General features: G+C 39.4%; 1 protein-coding gene across 2 annotated transcripts in view; it reads right to left on the bottom strand.

Annotated features, from left to right (window-relative positions):
* The window catches only part of gal3st4 (galactose-3-O-sulfotransferase 4), a 41472-nt gene extending 30531 nt beyond the window's left edge, over positions 1-10941 (bottom strand). Inside the window, exons 1-3 of one of the 2 annotated variants that reach the window (XM_047386540.1) lie at positions 10835-10941; positions 2824-2945; positions 2630-2710 (exon numbers count right to left, since the gene is read on the bottom strand). The gene's annotated coding sequence lies outside the window, so the exon portion shown is untranslated. Of the gene's footprint in view, positions 1-2629; positions 2711-2823; positions 2946-3145; positions 3214-10834 lie in introns of those variants that run through there. The other variant, XM_047386539.1, reaches the window with a different exon arrangement.
* Positions 10942-13017: the final 2076 nt, after the last annotated feature.

Below are 13017 nucleotides of genomic sequence, written 5' to 3'. Positions count from 1 at the left end.
CTGTCAATCAAAAAGGGATTCAGCCTCAGACAGATCATCCAATCGTCATGCAGAAGCTGAGCGTCCGGGCCAGCCGAGGCCAGCCCTCTGCACCATAGACCCCCAGAGACGCTGAGCATCCGATGGGCGGGACAAAGCCCAGCATTTTTGCTTCGCTATTGAACTCACTGTTTAAAGCACTGTGAAGCTGCGGGAATGAGTGAGAGGAAAGCCGCATCGTTACCAGTGATAAGAAGCAGATTCTGAACAAAAGTTGAGCGCGTTGTAGCGCATATTTAGTCAATGACATGTACACACAACAGTATATATTTGATCACTTATTTTTGGACATTTTAGGGGAAGCTGAGCTTCCCTTTGTTGAAATATGCACACTGTCATTTTCATATTCTTTACATAATTATAACATTACATGCGAATTGGAGGGAAATAACTTTCTTGTAGTCGTTGATTATTTCTCAAGAGACATTGAGATTGCTTTTCTCACTACCACCACAAGCAGGCAGCTTATTAATAAGCTCAAACACGTTTGTGAGACGGGGCATCCCGTTAGCACTAGTCAGCGATAATGCAACCCTGTTCACATCAACGTTCAAAGACTTTAAATGGGATTATGGCTTCACCGACATAACGTCAAGCCCTTACTATAGTCAAATAGGGCAGTGGAAAGAGTTGTCCAAAAAGCCAAATACATTCTCAAACAGCCTGACCCCTGCTTAACTTTAATGAGAAATTGCTCTACGCTAATCGCAGAAACTGGCAAAAGTCCAACTCAGGTGATGACAGGATGCCAAATACATACTACAGTCCCAGCTCTCGAAAAGACATTGTTGCCCTGTCCTGTCCTGTCAACCACGACATGGTGCATAAAAAGGATGCCAGAGCTAAAGATTCCTGTAGGTTGTTCTATAACCCTAGACACTGAGCATGTTCTCTCCCAGAGCTTCACCCAGGTCAGGGGGTTAAAGTGAAGCTGAGTAGAAACAAAGGATGGACAACACCGGGCAGAGTCATCTGTAAGTCCAAAGAGCCGCGAACCTACATAGTGGAGATGGACAACGGGAATGTGGCCGCCACAACAGACGATGCCTTCAGGCCATCCTAGAGGCCGCTGAACCGAAGAGCAGATACAGAGTACTTTCCCAGCGTCACTATGGCCAGACTGTACAACTACAGAGGCAGCGGCTCCCCAGTCATCACCAGGTCCTGTCCCAGGGTCTCCCCATGATTCGAACAAACCTGTGAGAGAGACTACCAGGGGGCGTGTGATAAAGGTGCCTCTTAGATTGAGAGACTGATATGGAGTTTTTCCTTATGTTCAAAAGGGCAGAATGCTTATAAGGACTGAAGGCAGCCTACCCAGTTCTCATGTTTGAAGACTTTGGGAAACAAAAAAAAGACCCTTATGTTAACAGTAAAGTTAGATGCTCTACTAGTTATGGATCCAAATGATAACATGTAGAATCTTTTATATTAATATGTATTGAAGAGTGCATTAATAATTTGTTTGGGCTTGCGGACTTCATTTATTTAAACAGGGAAGATGTTGAGAGATTTGCCTTTCTTGGCTAGAGGGGTTACCATGAGGGGTGTGGCTAAAACAAACAATGCCTTTGTATGTACTCTACTCCCAGGAGTGGGAATAAAAAGCAGCCTATGGTTCAGAGATACTATGTCGTCTTCACTCATATCATGACCCGACCAAACACCAGAACTTCGACTCACCTCATATACCTTTCCTCTTATTGCTTCTCCATTTACATTTAGTTTTTTTATTACTACTGCTCAGGGGAAGTTGTCACCTAAATCTAAAATCTCCTCCTACACCAATGTAATGACAGTAAATTATTCTACAGACTTAATAAACATTATTTTTATTTATATAGCACCAGTTCACAAGTATATTCTTAAGGTAATTTACAAAAAGAATCCAGTTTATACACATTAATATATACGTAATTAAAATATATAAAGTTCATACCTTCCATCTTAGTCCTAGTTATTAAACAATGTAGCCAACTAACAATTTAGTTTATTATTTAAATGAGTAAAAAGGTTTTCTATCTAAGGAAACCGAGCACATTGACTCAATGACTTTGCAGTATTCCCTCCAGTAATCAGCATATTGTCAAACTGGACAGTCTTAAATATTTTAGCAATCCCTCAGACTGAACACACATTTAGCAACAGTGGAAAGGAGAAATACCCTTTAACAGGAAGAAACTTCCAGCAGAACCGGGTTTAGTGCCATCTTTCACGCCCAACTGAGTTTGAGAGAACAGAGCAGACACAAAAAACCCATAACAGGCTCTCATTGGCTCTGCTACATAAATTACAACTATAGTTTCCTTTGATTGGTTGATTTGGATGGTTTTATATGTGAAAAGGACTTTTAAATCATTCAGTCACTGAATTCCGCCTCTTTCAAGTGACACAAACACTAGTCTGTGAAGATGAATTGTGTCCCTGAACCATGGACACCTTCATTAATTCCAAACACACCCATGCTTTGACATTTACCTTCATCACTTTTGCATGATGCTGCTGACAACAATCACATGCTACCATTCAAAGAACAAACACAGACGAACAAACAGTCACACATTTGGTGATTCAGTGGGAGACAGAGTACCTGTCTGTTAGCTTTCTGGAGAAGTCATCCTCTCACTAACTGTTGCACCTGGGAGGCTGCAATACCTTATATTAAGACAAACTGAAACAAAGCAAAACAAAAAAACTTATTGTTGTTGTTCTAGCCTACAAACCATTTGATGAAAAGATTCAAAGCACAGACATGTGAAGGATCTGAATTTAATTCATTCTGACCAGTAGGGTCCAACATGGGAGCTCAAGCCAACAGTCTAGATGCTGCCTGTGATGTAGTCAAAAGATGGCTGAGATAGAGGAGATCCACAGCAGGATGGTGGGGTAGGGTCGCTGAAAACAGTCTAGAAGGAAGAATGACAAAATCATATTTAAAAAGTGAGGACAGGGAAAGTGAACAAAATAATAAACAAGAGTCAAAGGGAAACAGAGAATGACATTATTATGACTGTAGGAGAATGGATTAAACTGCAGGCTATAACCAAATTCAACATAGAGGCATTGCATTGAAATTAATGAACAAATTGTAGTCAAGCTACCTCACCTGGACAGGAAGTCACTCCTCACATCTTTTCATTTTATCCACGGAGGCTCCAGACCTACCCTCACACACTAAACCCAAACAAAGATAGAGGAATGTTCCTAAAACATTTACACAACTTGTTGCTCCAGGTTTGGCATACTCTGGTTGGATTTAACTACAGTGGCTCAAAAGAGAGCCAGCTAGGCTCACAGCCACATAGATGTTACCCTAACATGTATGTTTTTTAGACATAACGTATGCTGCAAAATCAGAAGAAACCTTACTGAGGCGAAGGGAAAACATACAAATACTCATAAATATGCTTTACACTTTTTTTTTTAGACAGACACAAACACAAATTTACAGTTCTTTTAAGCTCTTCATGGTTCTACCCTCAAACCTGATCCAAGCTAAGCCTAACCCAGGCTTAGCTTGATGGGGCTTCTTTTCTGGTCTGAAAGGAACGCACTAAGAGGTAGGCCCTGTCTAAATTACCTCAAACATTTTCTAGGGTAGGGTCCTCATGATGTAGGAAGGTTGGGGTTAGAAGCTAAGTTTCTACCTTTGTTATGAAAATTTAGTTACCATCTTTTTCTTACTCAGCTGTCTTTACGTTCTTATTTTCTATCAATGTATAACTTACAGTTATTGCTGCTCATAGCATTGTGCTCTCTTTGTTTTTCTTTCCCACAGATACAGAGGTGTTTACACAGTGCTTCTGTGTTCATTTGCAGGTGAAAATGGTGCATTTTAGAGAATTAAGTGGAAGCTTGTTGCAGCAATAATTGACACAATGTGACTTTTATTAACGAGGTGAGGGAAATGTCAGTGGGCTGCAGGAAACAAGAACCTCTAAAAGTAAGAACGGACTACATATTTGAACACATACAGTCTATTTTGCAATTGTTTGAAATTTGCTCCCTTTGGGATGACATTGCTGTGACATACCCCTTTAAACACACTAATAAGGATGTAATGGGATTGTGTCGCTGTTAATGTGAAAAGTATCGCTAAGGCCACACTAACGTTCTGTGTTTAAAACTAAACTCAAGATCGAACAAGCCGCTGAACCTCATGAGATAAGGACAATAATTGGTGTAATTGGTGATTAATATCTAGTGGATTTTAGATTGGCATATGTAATTAGAATTAGATTTACCAGCCCAGCCTTTTATGAAATAATCAATATGAGGAGCATTAAATATACTTCTGCTCCCATTGACTGTTTTACGTCCACCAACCTGTGATGCTGCCTCTGCCATCTGTGGCAGGAGACTACCAGAAAATAATTTTTTTCTGGTTACAGAAGTAGTCAAACGCTCACTGTACAGTATCTGCCTCAGATAAAATAATCCTCCAAGGCTTGAGTGACGTGTTGTATATATACCCAATAAAACATTTGCTAGAAGAACTGTTATATACAGGTCCTTCTCAAAATATTAGCATATTGTGATAAAGTTCATTATTTTCCATAATGTCATGATGAAAATTTAACATTCATATATTTTAGATTCATTGCACACTAACTGAAATATTTCAGGTCTTTTATTGTCTTAATATGGATGATTTTGGCATACAGCTCATGAAAACCCAAAATTCCTATCTCTCAAAATTAGCATATTTCATCCGACCAATAAAAGAAAAGTGTTTTTAATACAAAAAACGTCAGCCTTCAAATAATCATGTACAGTTATGCACTCAATACTTGGTCAGGAATCCTTTTGCAGAAATGACTGCTTCAATGCGGCGTGGCATGGAGGCAATCAGCCTGTGGCACTGCTGAGGTCTTATGGAGGCCCAGGATGCTTCGATAGCAGCCTTTAGCTCATCCAGAGTGTTGGGTCTTGAGTCTCTCAACGTTCTCTTCGCAATATCCCACAGATTCTCTATGGAGTTCAGGTCAGGAGAGTTGGCAGGCCAATTGAGCACAGTGATACCATGGTCAGTAAACCATTTACCAGTGGTTTTGGCACTGTGAGCAGGTGCCAGGTCGTGCTGAAAAATGAAATCTTCATCTCCATAAAGCTGTTCAGCAGATGGAAGCATGAAGTGCTCCAAAATTTCCTGATAGCTAGCTGCATTGACCCTGCCCTTGATAAAACACAGTGGACCAACACCAGCAGCTGACACGGCACCCCAGACCATCACTGACTGTGGGTACTTGACACTGGACTTCTGGCATTTTGGCATTTCCTTCTCCCCAGTCTTCCTCCAGACTCTGGCACCTTGATTTCCGAATGACATGCAGAATTTGCTTTCATCCGAAAAAAGTACTTTGGACCACTGAGCAACAGTCCAGTGCTGCTTCGCTGTAGCCCAGGTCAGGCGCTTCTGCCACTGTTTCTGGTTCAAAAGTGGCTTGACCTGGGGAATGCGGCACCTGTAGCCCATTTCCTGCACACGCCTGTGCACGGTGGCTCTGGATGTTTCTACTCCAGACTCAGTCCACTGCTTCCGCAGGTCCCCCAAGTTCTGGAATCGGCCCTTCTCCACAATCTTCCTCAGGGTCCGGTCACCTCTTCTCGTTGTGCAGCGTTTTCTGCCACACTTTTTCCTTCCCACAGACTGAGGCACTGAGGTGCCTTGATACAGCACTCTGGGAACAGCCTATTCGTTCAGAAATGTCTTTCTGTGTCTTACCCTCTTGCTTGAGGGTGTCAATAGTGGCCTTCTGGACAGCAGTCAGGTCGGCAGTCTTACTCATGATTGGGGTTTTGAGTGATGAACCAGGCTGGGAGTTTTAAAGGCCTCAGGAATCTTTTGCAGGTGTTTAGAGTTAACTCATTGATTCAGATGATTAGGTTCATAGCTCGTTTAGAGACCCTTTTAATGATATGCTAATTTTGTGAGATAGGAATTTTGGGTTTTCATGAGCTGTATGCCAAAATCATCCGTATTAAGACAATAAAAGACCTGAAATATTTCAGTTAGTGTGCAATAAATCTAAAATATATGAATGTTAAATTTTCATCATTACATTATGGAAAATAATTAACTTTATCTCAATATGCTAATATTTTGAGAAGGACCTGTAGATGAAGTTTGAGGTAAATTAACAGAGATGGGGAGCTGATGGACATGTAACAACCCAAGAGCATTCGGAACATCCCAATTGATTTGGGAAGAAAAGGCAAAAAGCATTTAGACGAACTGTCCCGCATGAGCCTCATGCGGTTTATCTCTGGTTATTGGTACTTTCAGCACTTTATACATACACATAGTGCTATTTAAGACATAGTTTCCATCTCAAGTAAATACAGTCAACTTATAATATGGGTCTAACACTGTTTGTTAAATAAAAAACAATAATGACATCATCATCTGAAAGTAATTAACTAACACACAACAGCTAATAACTACAATAACCTGTTTGCCGAAAATCAGCAATGGCTTCAACTAAAACAGCGGCGGCCGCAGTGGCAGCATGTTAAAGACTTTTACAGTCGGTCTGGCATCCTCTGTCACCCTCACAGCTCGAACTGCCACCAGAAGTACCATTTCTACCTGCCACCGCGACGAATTGAGCACGGCCCTGCTGAGTTAATGGCATCTTATGCTAGGAGCCTGAGCTGCTCTGAAGTACGACATCTGGCAACAATTATTCTTATTATTCTGAAAGTACATCTTGGAGGATGTACTTTCAGTTGTTTAATTTTTTCGAAAAAAAGACCGCAAATAGTCCGGATCTCAATCCAATTGAAAATCTGTGGTGGACGTTAAGGAAAATGGTCCATGACAAGGCTCCGAACTCCAAAGCTGATCTGGCAAAAGCAATCAGAGAAAGTTGGAGCCACTTTGATGAAGACTACTGTTTATCATTCATTAAGTCCATGCCTCAGAGACTGCAAGCTGTTATAAAAGCCAGAGGTAGCGCAACAAAGTACTAGTGCAACAAAGTACTAGTGCTGTGTTGAAGTGTTCTTTTGTTTGTATCTTTTTTCATGAGTCCAAAATGTTTTCCTTCAATTCAATTCAATTTTATTTATATAGCGCCAATTCACAACACATGTTGTCTCAAGGTACTTCACAACAGTCAGGTACATACATTCCAATTAATCCTAACAATTGAACAGTGCAGTCGGAGTTAGCTTTTTATTCAAATTGGATAAAAAGTTTTTCTATCTAAGGAAACCCAGCAGATTGCATCCAGTCAGTGACTTGCAGCATTCACTCCTCCCGGATGAGCATGTAGAGACAGTGGACAGTCACTGGCGTTGACTTTGCAGCAATCCCTCATACTGAGCATGCATGTAGCGACAGCGGAGAGGAAAAACTCCCTTTTAACAGGAAGAAACCTCCAGCAGAACCAGGCTCAGTGTGAGCGGCCATCTGCCACGACCGACTGGAAGTTTGAGAGAACAGAGCAGAGACACAAAAAGAACACAGAAGCACTGATCCAGAAGTACTTTCTATGGGAAGGAAAAGTAAATGTTAATGGATGTAGCTCCTTTAGTCGTTTCACCTAGAAAGAAAGAACAGATAAACTCTGAGCCAGTTTTCAAGGTTAGAGTCTGAAAGAGAGCACATATAATTAGTTACAGTAAAAGCTCAGTCAATTTCCATGTCTAGGAGAGAGAAAGGGTTAAACACTAAAAGACAGGGCTATGTGGATCATCGGTAGAGGGTGAGCATTAAGTTGTTGCCAGCAGAAGCTCGGACAATTCCCCTCTCCAGAAAGGTGTCACAGGCAGACACAGAGCCAGGCCAGGTGTAGCTTCTAGGAAGAGAAAAGAGGGAACAATCAGAATTCACTGATTCCATAATTTTTCCCCTCAGCTTGAACTATAGAATTGAGAGTTACTGACTACCACAATGTTTTTTCTTGATTTCTTTTAGTGTTTCTTAAAGCCAGAAAGTTGCCACTTAGAATGACTGTAGTTTTGTGTCATGTCTGTGATTACCTTTTTTGAACAACTGAAAGTACATCCTCCGAGACTGGTGATTCCATAATTTTTGCCGGTGGCTGTAGATGGCAAATGTTAAAGCGCCATTTACTGATCGATATCTGTTTTCATTTTAAACACTTGTTCTGTAATTTAAACATTGCTTGTTTTAATATTGAGAAACATTTATATACATATTTTTCTTTCCCTAGTCCTGTACGTTTTCTTTTAGTACCCAGTAGTCCACTAATATTTAAATGATTGTACATTTTTTGTTAGGGTTTGGGCACAAACCACAATAATTTGTGGTCTTCTAAACTGAGCATAAACAAAGCACATCTACATACACTGTGTAAGATTAAACCTTTTTCTCACTGTCTAGCCTTAAATCAGAATACGATTTGCCTGTTTTAGGTCAGTTAGGATTTAAATTAATTATATTTACTAAATGCCAGAATGGAGACAAAAGTTCAAGAGAATTTGGAAAACATTCTTCAAATTAAGAGGTGTAATTTCTTTAGTATTGGATAAAATTACCTAAATGTTTGTCTTAAGTCAAGCATTTTGATTATCCTTCCACAAATATCTTAACATAGCTTGCTGGAATTCTGACCCATTCCTCCAGACAGAACTTGTGTAACTGGGTCACGTTTGAAGGCTGCTTTGATTGGATGCATTTTTTCAAGTCTGCCCTCAACTGGGATTGAGATCAGGATTTTGATTGGAACTCCAAAGCATTGACTTTGTTGTCTCTAAGCCACTTTGTAACTAATATGGTGGTATGCTTAGGGTCACTGTCCATTTGGAAGACCTTTCATGGAAGAAGTCTTGAAATGTTGCTTCAATATTTCCACTAGGGCTGTACAATATTTTTTAAATCAAGGGGAATGGATATTTATATTTATACAATGTTGGTACAGGCCTCATTTCACTGTGGATAATGACACTCTTTTATCAGCTTCAGCCAGTATCTTCTGCGTTTATGCTGGTGCTGATTAGCAGATTTTGCTAGAAAACCCATTCATTTCTGGGACACAGAACCTGTCTCCTTCCTGAACAGTATGATGACATTCCCATGTTGTTCATAAATATAAACGTTTGAAATGAAGGTGGAACCTTCAAGGATTTGGAAACTCTACCAAAACCATAAACCAAACGTGTGAATTTTAATGCTGTTATCTTCACTGATGTCTGTTGATTTTCATATGATGTCACATATGACATCACATGGGGAGTATAACAAAGGGGGAGTACAACAAAGGCAACATAGTAAACAAATTAACTGTGCTTGTTAAATGTGGACACGGATCATGCAAGGCACTGCTCAGACAGGGACAAGTTCTGGCTCCAGATTTAGAAGTAAAGCCTGTAATCACTTAGCTAAGGAGGTTAAGAAGCACAGCACCAGCTGCCTCACCGCCACAAATACTCATACGTTCATTTGGCCTCATTCAAAACAAAACCTGCAAAGTGGGTTGCTGTTAATACATGTGAATCTGAAAGTCCAGTTTCCAGTTTCTACATTATTTTACAGTTACATTCTGACAACTCTATTCCTTCTTAATTACCTCATGTGCCTTTTAAAAATATAATGTCACATATTCAGCCTTATGTATTTGACGCTAGCTATCAGTTTTTAGATCGATGTCTGGTCAGTAACATTAGTTAACTCAAGAACCACTCAGCAAAGAGAACATTTAAGAACATAAAGAATCTGGAATATCAGAACAACTTCAACTGATTCTGCCTGACTTGGCAAATGTACATCCATCCAACCTGGACCTCCATCTGAAACAGGTCCCACCGGTATTGCTGCAACCAAACTTGGATGTTAAATGAGTATAGTATGGAATGCCACAGTGCTCAAAGTTAAATAAATAAATGAAACATTATGAAATAAGTATCTACATAAATAAATAATAGATAAACATAATGGCATGACACTGTGAAATAATTGAATGCATAATAAATTCTCAGCTCATTATAATGAAATTTATTTCATTTTCCTTTTAAAATCAGCCTTGCAATATAAAAGAATTTTCACAAAGTTTTACCTAATAATTGAAATTATTGTTGAGGCTATTTTTATGTAAATCCAGCAGTTTTTTTTATTTCAAAATGTATTTTTTTTAAGCCAGCTTTTATTTTAAAAGGGTAATTTCTCCCCTTGGCCTATTTATTTCATAATGCCACTTTTCCACTGAATGACTTGACCTATCAATCAGGGTCATGTGTATCTGTTATTTATTGATGCTGATACTCATTTTATAATGTTTAATTTATTTATTTAATTTTGAGCTGTTTGGCGTTCACTGTACTGATCCACAGAACTGCCCTGCACCAAGAGTCATGACAACTTCACATTAAAAAGGAAATAAAATTAAACTAATTTAAACTAAGAAAAAGTTGAAGTATTTAAGTATCTAATACAAAGAACAATAAGAACATGAAGAACAAGCAGAACAAGAAGAGGCCATGATAGATGAATAAATAAACACATTACTCTATAAGGCAATGTAACCTCTATCAACAGGTACACTTGAAAATAAAAGAGTGGGAAACACAATATCTTGAACATAAGTTAAGATAACCGGATGCAATCGAAATAAACTCGTAAACAAAGGTTTTAGCTTCATTCTATTAAACTTTAGACGACGAATGAATGAATGAATGAATATTGTGATGAATCGGGGCTCTTACCGAAATCTGACTTAGTTTCACTTCCGTATTTGATGCTGTGGGTGTATTTGTAGTCTGGATTAATAAAATAAACCAAAATATTTTATTCTAACACAATGTGTTGTAGATTAGATTGTATGTGACTGACCTTCAACCAGCAGCAGTAAAACGCGTCCACGGTGTGGAAGTCTCCACTGCGTTCTGTGCTCCTCCACCCTCCGTCCTTAACACAAACAGGATACAGACAGGGTCCCCTCTCTGGAGGACCGATCCTGCCATAATTAAGAATATATACAGAAAAATATATACAGCAATAAATAAATAAAATAATTACTTGGCCAAAACCAAGCTAGAAACATACATTTTTGCAACACTAAATACACCAAAATAATAAAAAAAAGGGTTTTGATCAATTGATAAATTAATCAGAAATAAATATATAAATGTCTATTTTAATCTACTATTTTTATTTAGACCACCAATTTTCAAATCATATATTTCTTCTGGATTTCTGTATTTTCCCTTTGCTTATTTAATACAAGTGAATTTCTTGCTGTTTTATTTTTCATATACCTTTTATTTGTTTCATATTTAATACCAGCCAAACATATTTAAAACATGTTTATTTTCCTCAAAAATACTTAATTTTTTTAATTATTTTACTGTCCTTTTATTTCTTAACCACTGATAGATTTTCTCCTTTAATATATCCTGTTTTAGTTTTTTACCCAACAGATTTCCCTTTTATTTCCCTCTCTTTTTTTTACATTCCTTGATCCCTCTATTCTATTGTCTTTTCCTCCTCAACATGCAACTGGCAATTTAAATACAAAGGGTGATGAAAATTAAAAAGAGAGATCATATTTCTCCTATTTTAGCTTCCCTTCATTGGCTCCCTGTTAAATCCAGAATAGAATTTAAAATTCTCCTCCTCACATATAAAGCCCTTAATGATCTAGCTCCATCATACATCAGAGATCTGATGGTTCCATATGTTCCTAACAGAGCACTTCGTTCTCAGACTGAAGGTTTGCTGGTGGTTTCTAGAGTCTCTAGAAGTAGAATGGGAGGCAGATCCTTTAGTTGTCAGGCTCCTCTCCTGTGGAACCAGCTCCCAGTTTTAGTCCGTGAGACAGACACCCTGTCTACTTTTAAGGCTAGGCTTAAAACTTTCCTTTTTGATAAAGCTTATAGTTAGAGTGGCTTAGGCTATCTTCCTTATTTTTTACCTCCGCCTTCCTCCATCCCTGTTGGATGGAGGAAGGGGGAGTCAGGTTTAGCCTAAACCGGCTCAGTTATGGTTGAGGTGCAAACACACCCTCCATTTCTGCTACCTGTACGACCCCTTCTCTTTTCCAATGGTTATGGTCAATCTGACAGAGAGAGGTACCCCGATCCTTGTGGTTTTTAGTATAACAATGGCCATCAGTGGGCTCTAGATGAACAAACTTTATCAGTTTATTATTTTACTTAGTGCCCCAACATGTGGCCCATTCTGGGGTGGCCGGGCTCTGGCACTCGGTGGTTTGGTCTGGCCTCCCCAGTGGTCCCGCGCCGTGGGGTGCCTTGAGACGACATTGTTGTAAATAAGCGCTATATAAATAAATAAACTGAAACTCAAACTATCTCTGTAGTTATGCTGCTATAGGCTTAGGCTGCTGGAGAACATAATGACCACTTTCACCCTCTTTGCTACATTCTCACACTACTCTCCAATTCTGCATTATTTGCAGTTATTTCAGCTTTTAACTTTGTTCTCTCTTTTCTCTTCCTAGAAGCTACACCTGGCCTGACTCTGTGTCTACCTGTGACACCTTTCTGGCGAGGGGCATCATCCAAGCTTCTGCTGGCAACAACTTAATGCTCACCCACTACCGATGATCCACATGGCCCTGTCTTTCAGTGTTTAACCCTTTCTCTCTCCTAGACATGGCAATTGACTGAGCTTTTACTGTGACTAATTATATGTGCTCTCTTTCAGACTCTAACTTTGAAAACTGGCTCAAAGTTTATCTATTCTTTCTTTCTAGATGAAACGACTAAAGGAGCTACATCCACTAACATTTACGTTTTCTTCCCATAGAAAGTACTCCTGTATCAGAGTTTCTGTGATCTTTTTGTGTCTCTGCTCTGTTCTCTCAAACCCCCAGTCGGTCATGACAGATGGCCGCTCACACTGAGCCTGGTTCTGCTGGAGGTTTCTTCCTGTAAAAGGGAGTTTTTCCTCTCCACTGTCGCTACATGCATGCTCAGTATGAGGGATTGCTGCAATGTCAACGCCAGTGACTGTCCACTGTCTCTACATGCTCATCCGGGAGGAGTGAATGCTGC

This window comes from Girardinichthys multiradiatus, chromosome 14, assembly GCF_021462225.1.
Source record: "Girardinichthys multiradiatus isolate DD_20200921_A chromosome 14, DD_fGirMul_XY1, whole genome shotgun sequence".
NCBI lineage: Eukaryota > Metazoa > Chordata > Actinopteri > Cyprinodontiformes > Goodeidae > Girardinichthys > Girardinichthys multiradiatus.
This window is presented reverse-complemented; position numbering and strand designations above follow the sequence as displayed.